The sequence below is a fragment of the Octopus bimaculoides genome, chromosome 3, assembly GCF_046866305.1.
Source record: "Octopus bimaculoides isolate indiv1 chromosome 3, ASM4686630v1, whole genome shotgun sequence".
NCBI lineage: Eukaryota > Metazoa > Mollusca > Cephalopoda > Octopoda > Octopodidae > Octopus > Octopus bimaculoides.
Window position 1 is genome coordinate 152,830,129 of NC_142930.1, and position 12,500 is coordinate 152,842,628.

Sequence of the window (12,500 nt, forward strand, 5' to 3'; positions counted from 1 at the left end):
TTTCATGGAAGACTGGAAATGAAAAACACTGCTTGTCTGAGGGGATGGTGATCATGTACAATCATCACACAGTGTCAAGACAAGGATATACATACACACACACACACACACACACATTTTCTCTCTCTCCCTCACTCCATTTTTTTCTTCTCGTCCCTTTCTGGAGAAGAGTGTAGGCTCAAAACACCAAAGACTTTTCCATTTTTCTTGAACATCAAACTAATACACCTGCTTGTTGTTCCCTCACTTGTCTCTGTCTTTTGTTTTCTGTACATATGAACCATGTGTATGTATGTATACATATATGTATACATATATATATATATATATATATATATATATATATATATATATATATATATAAAAACAAACAGTAAATGAGTACATGCATATATACGTACAGGTATGTGCATACCGACATCCACCTGTATGTATAGGTGCATATCTGGGTACAGGACATTGCAAATGAAACGTAGACGAGAAAACACACAAGCCACATAGAGAACATTCTACTTCATCAGCTACCCCCGTTTTAACACTGGCGTTTCGAAGAGCTGGGCAGGACGCATCGTTAAAACAGCTCTTCCCATGGACCGCAAATTAAATTTGTATACACAAATTAAATCTTGCCATGGAGGAATGTAGTAGCGGACAAAAAACAAGACAGGAAAACAAACAGAAAAGGCTTTACGGCCAGACGAGAAAAATTATGTGTGTATGAACGCTGTGAGGCACGAACTTGAAAGGGACGAAGTAGTTCGCAGGTTTCTTTCAGTTTCTGTCTACCAAAGCTGCTCACAAGGCTTTGGTTGGCCAGGGGCTATAGTAGAAAATACTTGCCCACGGTACTGTGTAGTGAGACCAAACCCAAGACCATATGGTTGGGAAGCAAGCTTCTTAACAGTGTCGGTGATAGTTGTACATAGGTGGGGATTGATAATCATCCATCAAAATAGTAATGGTTGTCATTATCTTAACCCCATCTGTAAACCAGTGATAATGAGTTGATTATGAAAACTACAAGTCTACTGATTGAGTTACCAACTCAGAACAGAATTTAATTTTTAACTAATCTACAGCATAGAAAAAGCCTCCTCAACTAAGTGGGGATAATATGTAAGAGAGAGAGGTGGCTTTATGCTTGGGGTTGAGAGGCGAAAGTAAGATAGAGGGACAAGCTCAGGTGTCTTGCTATAGAGGAGATACATGGCTACCATGCATTATATAAGGGTGGGTAAGAGTAGCTGGAAAGAAGATAAAGATTGTGGTGAGGAGTTGCCAGAGCGAACTCTTAAGGTACAAGAAGGTGAGCATTAGAGAGGATACAAACAGTGGGTTACTAGTGGTGGGATCAAAGGTTAACAATTTCAAGGTCAGTGGTATGTAGAATCAATACTCTATAGAAAGATTGAACTCTTGGTTCCTCCAGACTTACATAGCAGAGAAACTGCCTGCAAATTCTGAAGACAAAATTTACAGGAATTTTAATGTTTCATTATGACATGACAGGAAACCATGGAGTCTGACTTATCATAGCAGTTTCATGTAGATCAGATTCTGTTAACTGATCATCACAGATTCAAAATGTAGATCAAATTCTGTTGATCTTTCATAAGCCCTACCTAAAGACAGTCGACTCCAAGGGCCTGAAAAGAGTCACTATCAAGACCACTAGCAAGAAGACTTGTTTTACAATGAAGGCAGTTGTCACTAGTGATGGAAGTACACTGCTGGTATACATTATTTTTGAGTGGAAGATACTGTACAAAGTGACAGTTCTGAAAGGAATAACAATTTATGTCCAAAAGAAAAAGTAGCATCAAGCCACCTCTGCTCCTAAAAACTGCTGTCTTGTATTGTGTTTGCAATTACTTCTAATCTTGAAAACAAAAACAAAAAAAGAAAACTTTTATTCACTTGATTGTTTAATCATTACAGTTACGTATTACTCAATATCTTTAGTCACAATTCTATTTAATAATCCTTTCTGTTGTAGGTACAAGGCTTGAAATTTTAGGGGAGGGGGCTAGTGATGATCCCAGTACTCATCTGGTACTTATTTCACTGACCCCAAAAAGATGAAAGGCCAAGTTGACCTTGGTAGAATTTGAACTCAAAACGTAAAGACAGATATTCAATCTGAGTGTATAATTTTTTTGTAATTTTGATCATGCAGGTTTCATTGAGTCTATGTATAGGCGTATCTAAGTGGGTGTATTTGTATGCAACTGCATGTGTCTGCTTTTGTACCAGTAGGTGCCCAGTTGCTGATGCATTCGCATTTGTGAGCATAGAGGTATGAATATGGGGATGTATATTTACATGTGTGCGAATATTTGTGATTGTGTGTGTATGTATATATATATATATATATATATATATATATATACACACACACACACACACACACACACACACACACACACACACACACACACACATATACATATGAATGTATGCATGTGTGCACATTGTATGTGCATGCGTACAGACACGCACATATATGCATAGGGAACAAACTGTATCTTCTGTTTATCATACTTTTACCTATATACATAACACACACACATTTTATGCGCATATCAATAGGAATCAGATCAGAAATACTGTCATAAATTTAAATAGCAGGAAGCCATAGCTGGAAAAATGAATGAACCATACAAAAATGCAAGCATAATCCTTCTATTCTTTCCGATTATATTTTTATCCTCTCTCATCACTTCACTAAGTCATCATTTTCTGATTCCTATTCTTCTCTCTCTTATGGAGGCTCTATAGTCTTGCAAGTTACAAGGCAACCTCATTAGTGTTGATATCACAGGAAAAACTGCTCTCTACACATTGTAAAATTTGATGGTGAATCAAGTAGAGACAATACAGGGTTGACAGGATGTGTTCATCTTTGCTGGGAGCAAGACAACATTCAAAGTGCTGGTGCCACAATAAAATGCATTCAGTACACTCTGTAAAGCAAGGAAGCTGTGGAAGAGGGAGATCCAGGAAGACACAGGATGAAGTATTGAAGGCCAATCTCAAAACACTGAGCCTTACGAAGGAGATGACAAAAACCGAAATATGTGGTGCATTACTGTACTCAAGAAGACCTGCCCACCACAACAGAATTGAGATCCTAAAACTAATGGGTCACATAAAAAGCATTGGGGTAAGTGCTGATGCTGTATTAAAAGCACTGGTGCTGGTGTCATGATAAAAGCACCCAGTACACTCTGTAAAGCAGTTGGCATTAGGAAGGGAATCCAGTCATAGAAACCATATCAAAATAGACTATGGAACCTGGTGTGGCCCCTGGCCTTACCAGTTCCTGTCAAGCCACCCAGCTCATGCCAGCATGGAAAACAGAGGTTAAATGATGATGATGATGATGATGATGATTCAACCATGAAAATGATGCCAAAACTGAGACACTGGAATATGATGTGGCCCTTGTTGGATCTTATCAAACCATCCAACCCATGCCAAAATGATGATGATACATGCACAAAAACACTCAAAGTACCAATATAATAAAATCTAGATTAGGGACCCCCAACCACCAGGCCATGGCTCATCTGGTACCAGGTCACACAGAAAGACTACATTCTTGACTGTCACAGTCTTCAGGGTGTTTTTGCATTATAATATATATTATATATGTAATAATTATATTTCATGTACTTTGTGTTTAGTTATGAACATGATCCCTCGGTCAGTGGAAAAATTTGCCTTGCTTGCATGAAACTGGTTTGTGGAGCAAAAAAGATTGAGGAACAGTGCTCTAGGTCAATGCTTCTCATAACGCAGGGTGGTGGAAGGAGCTGTAAGTATTGAAATTGGGGTGAGCTCTAACAAATCTACATCTTTAATAAAATTCAGCTGGAAGGTCCATGTCTTACAAGTTACTTGGTGATCCTACTGGTGCCACATAAAAGGCACTTGTGCTGGTGCCATGTAAACAATACCTGTGCTGGTGCCACATTAAGAGCACCTGTGTTGGTGCCACATTAAGAGCACCTGTCCTGTGCCATGTTAAGGGCACCTGTGCTGGTGTCACATAAAAACACCTGTGCTGGTGTTACATAAAAAACACCTGTGCTAGTGCTGTGTTAAAAACACTTGTGCTGGTGCTATGTGAAAAGCAACTGTATTGGTGCCATGTGAAAAGCACCCAGTACACGCTGTAGAGTGGTTGGCATTAGGAAGGGCATCCAGCTGTAGAAACCATGCCAAAATAGACAAATGGAGCCTAGTGTAGCTCTCCAGCTTACCAGTTTATGTCAAACCATCCAACCCATGCCAGCATGGGAAATGGATATTAAAAGATGATGAAGATGATGGTTTCCAACTTTTGTAACTTCTCCAACATCATAATGAAGAAAGAAGAATTATGTGGATACAAAATATCATGTCTTCTTAATAAAGACATAGGTGCCAAAGAATTTTACTGATATCTGTCAGTTTGAGAGCTGCTGCTTTAGGTGGAAACATTGAAGTAATAAACATTTAAAGAATGTCAGTGATAGAGCCATTACATGGTTACTTGCCTTGCTAGAAATAGCAACCAAACCTGCATCAAATCATACTGCTAAAGTCTGCTTTGAGCCAACAGGCTCATAAAGCCAAAGCTTATCTGGATTTTCAACTTTGCCTTTTGTCTGTCTGGTGTTGATAAAATAAAGTACCAGTTAAGTACTGGAGTTAATGGTACCAACTAACTCTCTCCTTTCAAAAATTGCTGGCCTAGTGACTGAAACCATTATTATTATTAAAAAAAAAAAAAAAAAAAAAAGAGAAAAAAAAGGTTATGTAAAAGGAGAAAGGGCTCTATACCCCTTTCTTATTTTTTCTGACCAGGCTCCCGTGGTTTTATGGGTTTTTCCACGTGTAACCTTTCCTTTTTCGAAGCGCCTCCCCCTTTGGGAGTTCTACTTATTTATTTATCTATTTATTTATTATATCTTTCTCCGTTTTCTTCCTCTGTTTAGACGAACTTTCCTACCTTTTCGGACAAAACCTTTTGTAACCTTCATCCTGTCTTTGTCCTTACATGTTTTTAATTGATATTAGCCCTTGTGGCCAATAAAACGCATTAATTATTATTATTATTAATAATAATAACAAGGCAGTAAGCTAGCAGAATCGTTAACACATCAGGCAAAATGCTTATTGGCATTTTGTCCATCTTTAGGTTCTGAGTTCAACTTTACCTTTCTTCCTTTGGGGTCAATGTAATTGACTTACCCCTCCCCCCAAAATTGCTGACTGTGTGCCAAAATTTGAAACCATTACTGTTATTATTGTTGTTATTATTATTATTATTATTATTATTAGTGAGTTCAAATTTCGCTGTGGCCGACTTTGCCTCACATCCTTTTGGAGTCGATAAAATAAATACAAGTCAAGCACTGGGGTCAATGCAATCCACTAGCCCCACTTGCTCGAAATTTCAGGCCTCGTGCCTATAATAGAAAGGATTATTATTATTATTATTATTATTATTATCATCATCATCATTATTTGCAGTGAGCTGAGAGAATTATTAGTGCATTGGACAAAATACCTTGCAGTTATCTCTTTCAACTCTCTACATTTTGAATTCAATTCCCACTGGAGTCAATTTTGCCTTTCATCCTTCTGGGGTCAATAAAGTAATGTACCAATTTGAGTACTGGAGTTGATAGTATTAACTAGCACATCCCCCTCAAAATTTCTGGCTTAGTGCCTACATCAGAAATTATCCTTTTTTTAAGGTACAAGTTGGAAGAAGAGATGCCTAAAGACCTGCTATAATAAGAAGACAAGACTTATGGTTGCTGTAGTTGGAAGCCACATAAAAATATGGAATTATTCTTAGGACTAAGACTTGGTTTGAATGCTTACAATAAAGTGTATTATAAAAGATACCCAAGGACAGGCATAACTATGTGGTTAAGAAGCTTGATTTCTAACCATATGGTTTCAGGTTCAGTCCCACTGCATGGGACCTTGGGCAAGTGTCTTCTATTATAGACCCAAGCCAACCAATAACTTGTGAATGAATTTTATAAACAGAAACTGTGTAGAAGCTATCGTATATATATATATATCATCATCATCATCATCGTTTAACGTCCGCTTTCCATGCTATCATGGGTTGGACGATTTGACTGAGGACTGGTGAAACCGGATGGCAACACCAGGCTCCAATCTAATTTAGCAGAGTTTCTACAGCTGGATGCCCTTCCTAACGCCAACCACTCAGAGAGTGTAGTGGGTGCTTTTACGTGTCACCCGCACGAAAACGGCCACGCTCGACATGGTGTCTTTTATGTGCCACCCGCACAAGCCAGTCCAGGGGCACTGGCAACGATCTCACTCGAAAATCCTACGGGAGCCAGTCAGGCGGTACTGGCAACGGCCACGCTCAAAATGGTGCATCTCATGTGCCACCCGCACAAGAGCCAGTCCAGGGGCACTGGCAACGGTCTTACTTGGCTTGCCGGGTCTTCTCACGCACAGCACATTTCCAAAGGTCTCGGTCAGTAGTCATCGCCTCGGTGAGGCCCAATGTTCGAAGGTCTTGCCTCACCACCTCAGCCCAGGTTTTCCTGGGTCTACCTCTTCCACGGGTTCCCTCAACTGTTAGGGTGTGGCACTTTTCCACGCAGCTATCCTCATCCATTCTCACCACATGTCCATACCAGCGCAATCGTCTCTCTTGCACACCACAACTGATGCTTTTAATGTTCAGCTTTTCTCTCAAGATACTTACACTCTGACGGGTATTCACATTGACATTACACATCCAACGGAGCATACTGGCTTCATTCCTTGCGAGCTTACATATGTCCTCAGCAGTTACAGCCCATGTTTCACTGCCATGTAGCATGGCTGTTCGTACGCATGTGTCATACAGTCTGCCTTTTACTCTGAGTGAGAGTCCCTTTGTCGCCAGCAGGGGTAAGAGCTCTCTAAACTTTGCCCAGGCTATTCTTATTCTAGCAGCTACACTTTCAGCGCACCCACCCCCACTACTAACTTGGTCGCCCAGATAGCGGAAGCTATCGACTACCTCTAGTTTTTCACCCTGGAATGAGATAGAAGTTGTTTCCTGTTTGCTTACAGTCTTTATTGCACCTGAACATCTGCCACAAACAAAAACTAACTTGCTAGTTAACCTGCCTTTGATGTTGCTGCACCTCTTATGTGTCCATAGCTTGCACCGGGTACATCTTATAGAGTTACTACCTACTCCTTTTCTACATACTGAACAGGGCCATCTACCTGAAGGGGTTTGTGTTTTATCTACCTTCCTACTTATTAGGATTTTGGTTTTAGCTAGGTTGACTCTAAGGCCCTTCAATTCTAGACCTTGCTTCTACACCTGAAACTTCTCTAGTTCTGATAGTGACTCCGCAATTAGGGTAAGGTCATCAGCATAGAGGAGCTCCCAGGGGCAACCTGTCTTGAACTCCTCTGTGATTGCCTGGAGGACTATGATAAATAAGAGGGGGCTGAGGACGGAACCTTGGTGGACCCCTACCTCTACCCGGAATTCATTGCTGTACTCATTTCCAACCCTCACCTTACTGGCAGCATCTCTGGACATGGCTCGCACAGCTCTCACTAACCATTCTTCTATCCCAAGTTTCCTCATTGACCACCAGATAAGGGATCGGGGGACCCTGTCAAAGGCTTTCTCCATGTCAACGAAAGCCAGGTACAGAGGTTTATCCTTGGCTAGGTATTTCTCCTGCAGCTGTCTCACTAGAAATAAGGCATCAGTAGTGCTTTTACCTGGCACGAACCCAAACTGCATCTCATCTAAATTGATTCGCTCCCTAATTAGTTGGGCTATGACCCTCTCTGTAACTTTCATAACCTGATCTAACAGCTTATATATATATATATATATATATATATATATATATATATATATATATATGTGCTTGTCTATCTCCTTCTGCTTCACAACTGATGTTGGTTTGTTTACGTCCAAGTAAGGTAAAAGAGACTGGTAGAGTCAATACCAGACTTAAAAAAACAAGCACCAGAATTGATTTGTTTGACTAAACCTTTCAAGGCAGTGACTCGGCATGCTACACTCTTGTGATTGAAATAAAAGATAAAAGGATCAGTTGATGCTACTAAACCAAGAACTGATCTGAGAAGGGGCAAATGTTTCTTAAGACAAATGTCCCTCAAACCACACCCTACTTCTGGCTATATTTTCTAACAGGTCTAACAATAGCATAAAATTTCCTTCATTGTTTTAGGTTGGAGTAGTAGCAAATCTGAGACTACATTACCTCCACTGGCCAAAGTATCTTTCCCTTTTTAAGATGGTAGGGCTCAATATTGGAAATATTTGGTTGTTATTTCTAGCATCTATGCAGAAGCTATCACACTGGCAAAAGTAGTAGTAATAGCAGTATACATAGGACTACATTATTTAATGAGTCCTTCCTTTTTATAAGACCAGAGATTATGACCAGAGGAAGATTTGGTTGCTATTTCTAGCATGTTGAGCATAGAAGTTCCCGTATTAGCTCAAAAAACTAGTAAGGTTGATGGTTGTTCAGCTAGAATTTCTGTAGTTTGATGTCAGGAGGGAAAATACAGGGAGCAAGAGAGTGTCGGAGTTCTCAAGAAGACAATTAGGCAAAATATTTAATACAAGTGTGTCACAAGTCAGATTAGTTGGCCTTGATTATTACCAATTTTATTTAGTTCTTGTTATTAGTCAATGTACAAACAGACTTCCTTTTTATAAGTATATAAATGATGTTTGGAGGCTGCTAAACAGCTGCTGACACTCAACAAGGCTTAAGTGAGTACCACAACAGAGTACTGCTCCCACAGCCAGGGCAGTGCAGCTGCTACATACAAAGACATCCTGGATTGCAGTCAAAGAAGAGTCCTTTGTTTGATTGGCATTAAAACCCTTATAGACATTCCTCAGTGTCTGGTCCACAGGCATACCGTCTATTCTCTTCGTCTTTTCTAGCATTACTGTATTTCCTGACATACAAGTTGATGTAATTTATAGTGTAAATATCCAAACATCATCACTATTTTTTCAAATCATGCTGTATTTCACATGGAATTTTTGGTCTTCCAAAGTCATATTGGTGTATAAGATGTTTTAGCTGTAAATTTCGGTCTGAAAAATTCAACTTGTATGGCAGAAAAATTACATTACTATAATGGTCTCTATTCTTCAGAGCTGATTGATTTTTACCTTCTCCATTCAAGCAGTTCCAACCCACTTCTCATACTGTTGTTGCATCCAACCCAGCCCCATACAATACAGTCTCCACCCCCACTGGCACTGACCCTATAAAATCTTCTCTATATTCATGTCTTTCCAGCAGGTGTTGACCTACAACAGTTTAAGTAGAAGATTAATGTCATCAAGCCAAATCAGTCTCAAAGGAGCCACAAAAATTATGGATACTGGCCTTTCTCCAGTCTGAGCAAAAACGAAATATATTTATAAATAAAAACCTAACTCAGTAGGGATGAGACAATGAATGCTAGATGCATCAGTTGGGCTATGATAAAGGAGAGACAGAGGAAGAAAACAGATGTCAGTGAATTAGTGGTTGTAATTTACTGGACAGTGAAGGTGTATCAATTAACTAAATAGCTTAGAGAAAGTGCGTGTGCAAAATAATATACTTGTGAGCAAACAGCTGCTTTATTCCAGATGTGAGATCAATACTCTTGTATGGGATGCATTTGTAGAGCAATAGTAACCTTTCAGTGACAAAGTAATTTTTGCCCCTAATGAGAGAGCCAAATCTTCAGAAGGTAGTCTTTAATTCTTTAGCATTTAAACTAACCATATCTGACCCAAATATTTTTAATGTTTTATGTTTAAACCAACCAGATTTAGCCTCTTATACTACAATATCATGCTAAATATATATACAATCATATAAAAATCTTGAAACTACAAGATAATACAGGATTAATTCAAAGCAATGTTAATAAATAAGCATTACATTTGACAGAATAATATGAATACAAAAGGGTTAAACCCATGGTGGTGGTTATTATATAACCCCAGGTCAAACCTGATTGAGTAGACCAATGATCAAAAGCATTCCAACTACCCAATACATTATCAAATATGCTCTTTGCTTTTTAAGATAGTAAAATGTGATGTGAGGGAGACTTAGTTACTATTTCTAAGAACTGTATAAATGCTAAGTTTAAGTTGTTGGTTTCCATTAGAGGCACCTAGGGTCCATCAGTCCCTTTAATGTTAAATAATCCTGCTAACAGCCCCATTCATTAAAAAGAGATTCCAAATTAACAAATTATACATATTTATATTTCACATTTATTTCATATATAATTCATACAAATATCATATATACTTTATATATATATTTCATGCTGAAATGAAATGCAATCAGTTACATAACCCACTTTAAAATCTTTAAGGAGATAACCTTTGGGTGCTCTTAGAAATGGTTAAAATGAACTGATAAGGTCTATGATTGAATCTAAGTAAGAATTTTCTATCAAGTAATAAAAAAAAAAATGACATGATTTTGAGGTTACAATTTAGACCAATGGTTCTCCACAGGGGTCCACATGAGATTTTACTGTTAAATCTTATATTTCTACAATACACAATATATTAAAATTTTTTTATACATTTCCTTGTAATATTCTATTATAAAAATAGAATAGGATTTTCTTGAACATCAATTGGCTAGGAGAGTCCAATAGAATAAAATAGGAATCAACGGGGTCCAATAGGCAAAAAATGATTGGGAACTACTAGTTTAGAGAACAACCACAAAGAACGAGTTCAAATAATGTTGATGATAATTGGTACATATTATAATAAACCATTAGTTAGATATTGTTGTATTATGTTATAAAACTTTTCTTTGTCAAACTGTTGTTATATTTGTGAATTATTTACCTCATACAAATAAATACACACAAACACACACCATTATCATCTGTGTAATGCCTACTTTTCTTTGCCAATATGGATCAAATGGAATTCGAGATATTTTCTACAGCTGGATACCCTTCTTTTTGCTAGCCTTCTAATGTTTCCAAGCAAGATATTTCCCAATGCCCAGACATGCTTTCAAAGCAAACTGGAGATGAACAACACCACTTGTATGATGGAGTGGCACTTGTTTGCAACAATATATATATATATATATATATATATATATATATATATATATATACACACACACATAGATGCAGGAGTGGTTATAGGCACAGGAGTGGCTGTGTGGTAAGTAGCTTATTTACCAACAACATTGTTCCAGGTTCAGTCCCACTGCTTGGCACCTTGGGCAAGTTTTTTCTACTATAGCCTCGGACCGACCAAAGACTTGTGAGTGGATTTGGTAGACAGAAACTGAAAGAAGCCTGTCGTATATATTGGAACCTGGTACAGCTTCCTGGCTTCCCAGACCAAAGTCATGCCATCCAACCCATGCCAGCATGGAAAACGGACGTTAAACGATGATGATGATGATGATGATATACAGGTGAAGATAAACTTACTTGGGAATGGATGTGTCGCATTTAATTAAATAAATAAATAATATAATATATATTTATACATATATATATGCATATATGGGTACAGGACATCACCGACGGTGCAAATAACACATGAGAGATAGATACAAAATGTGGTCAGTGATTACAGGACAAAAACGAGTGAAATATGTAAACAATGAGAAAAAAATGGAAAACAAGACAAGTTAACACAGAAAAAGGACCCTTCATCAGTTGTCGGCTGTCTATCTACTCCTCATTTTGAACATGTGAGTTTTCAGAGACAGTAGCTCCCATAAATTCTAAAATAAAATTTTGGATTTATGGAGGGTTAAAGTTGGGAACAAAAAAATAACAGAGGAGACATACAAAGAAACCGAACAAAAACAGACATGGAGGGTCGTTAGACTGGAATGAAAAAAGAATAGTGAATACTGGGAGAGGGATTTTTATGAAAAGAGAAAAAAGATAGAAGAGAGAGAGAGAAAAAAAAAAACACCCAGTCATTTAGATATCTGAGCAGAAAAAGAAAGATGGTCACGAGGAAAAGAAAGATGGTCACGAGGAAAAGAAGGATGGACAATGGTCACATGTGAACAATGAGAGAGAGAGAGAGAAAGAGGGGGGAGAGAGGGAGAGACAAATTAGAAAACGGTGAAGGAAGGAAAGGAGAAAGGGAATTAGAGAAGGATGGAGGAAAAAGGAAGCAAAGACGAGAGGAAGGAAACAGTACAGAGTAGTGAGTCGCACAAAAACTGGGTGAAGATAAACTTACTCGGGAATGGATACGTCACGTTCAATTAAATAAATAAATATTATAATATATATACATGCATATATGGGTACAGGACGTCACCAGCAGTGCAAATAACATACACATGAGAGATAGTTACAAGACGTGGGCAGTAATTACAGGACAAAATGAAGTGAAATACATAAAGAAGAAAATGGAAAACAGGACAAGTTAACACAGAGAAAGG

The 12,500-nt window shown here is 38.2% G+C and overlaps 1 protein-coding gene across 6 annotated transcripts in view; it reads right to left on the bottom strand.

Moving 5' to 3' along the window:
- LOC106883330 (proprotein convertase subtilisin/kexin type 4) overlaps positions 1-12,500 on the bottom strand; it is a 154,347-nt gene that overhangs the window by 129,128 nt on the left and 12,719 nt on the right. The gene's annotated exons all lie outside the window — the stretch shown is intronic.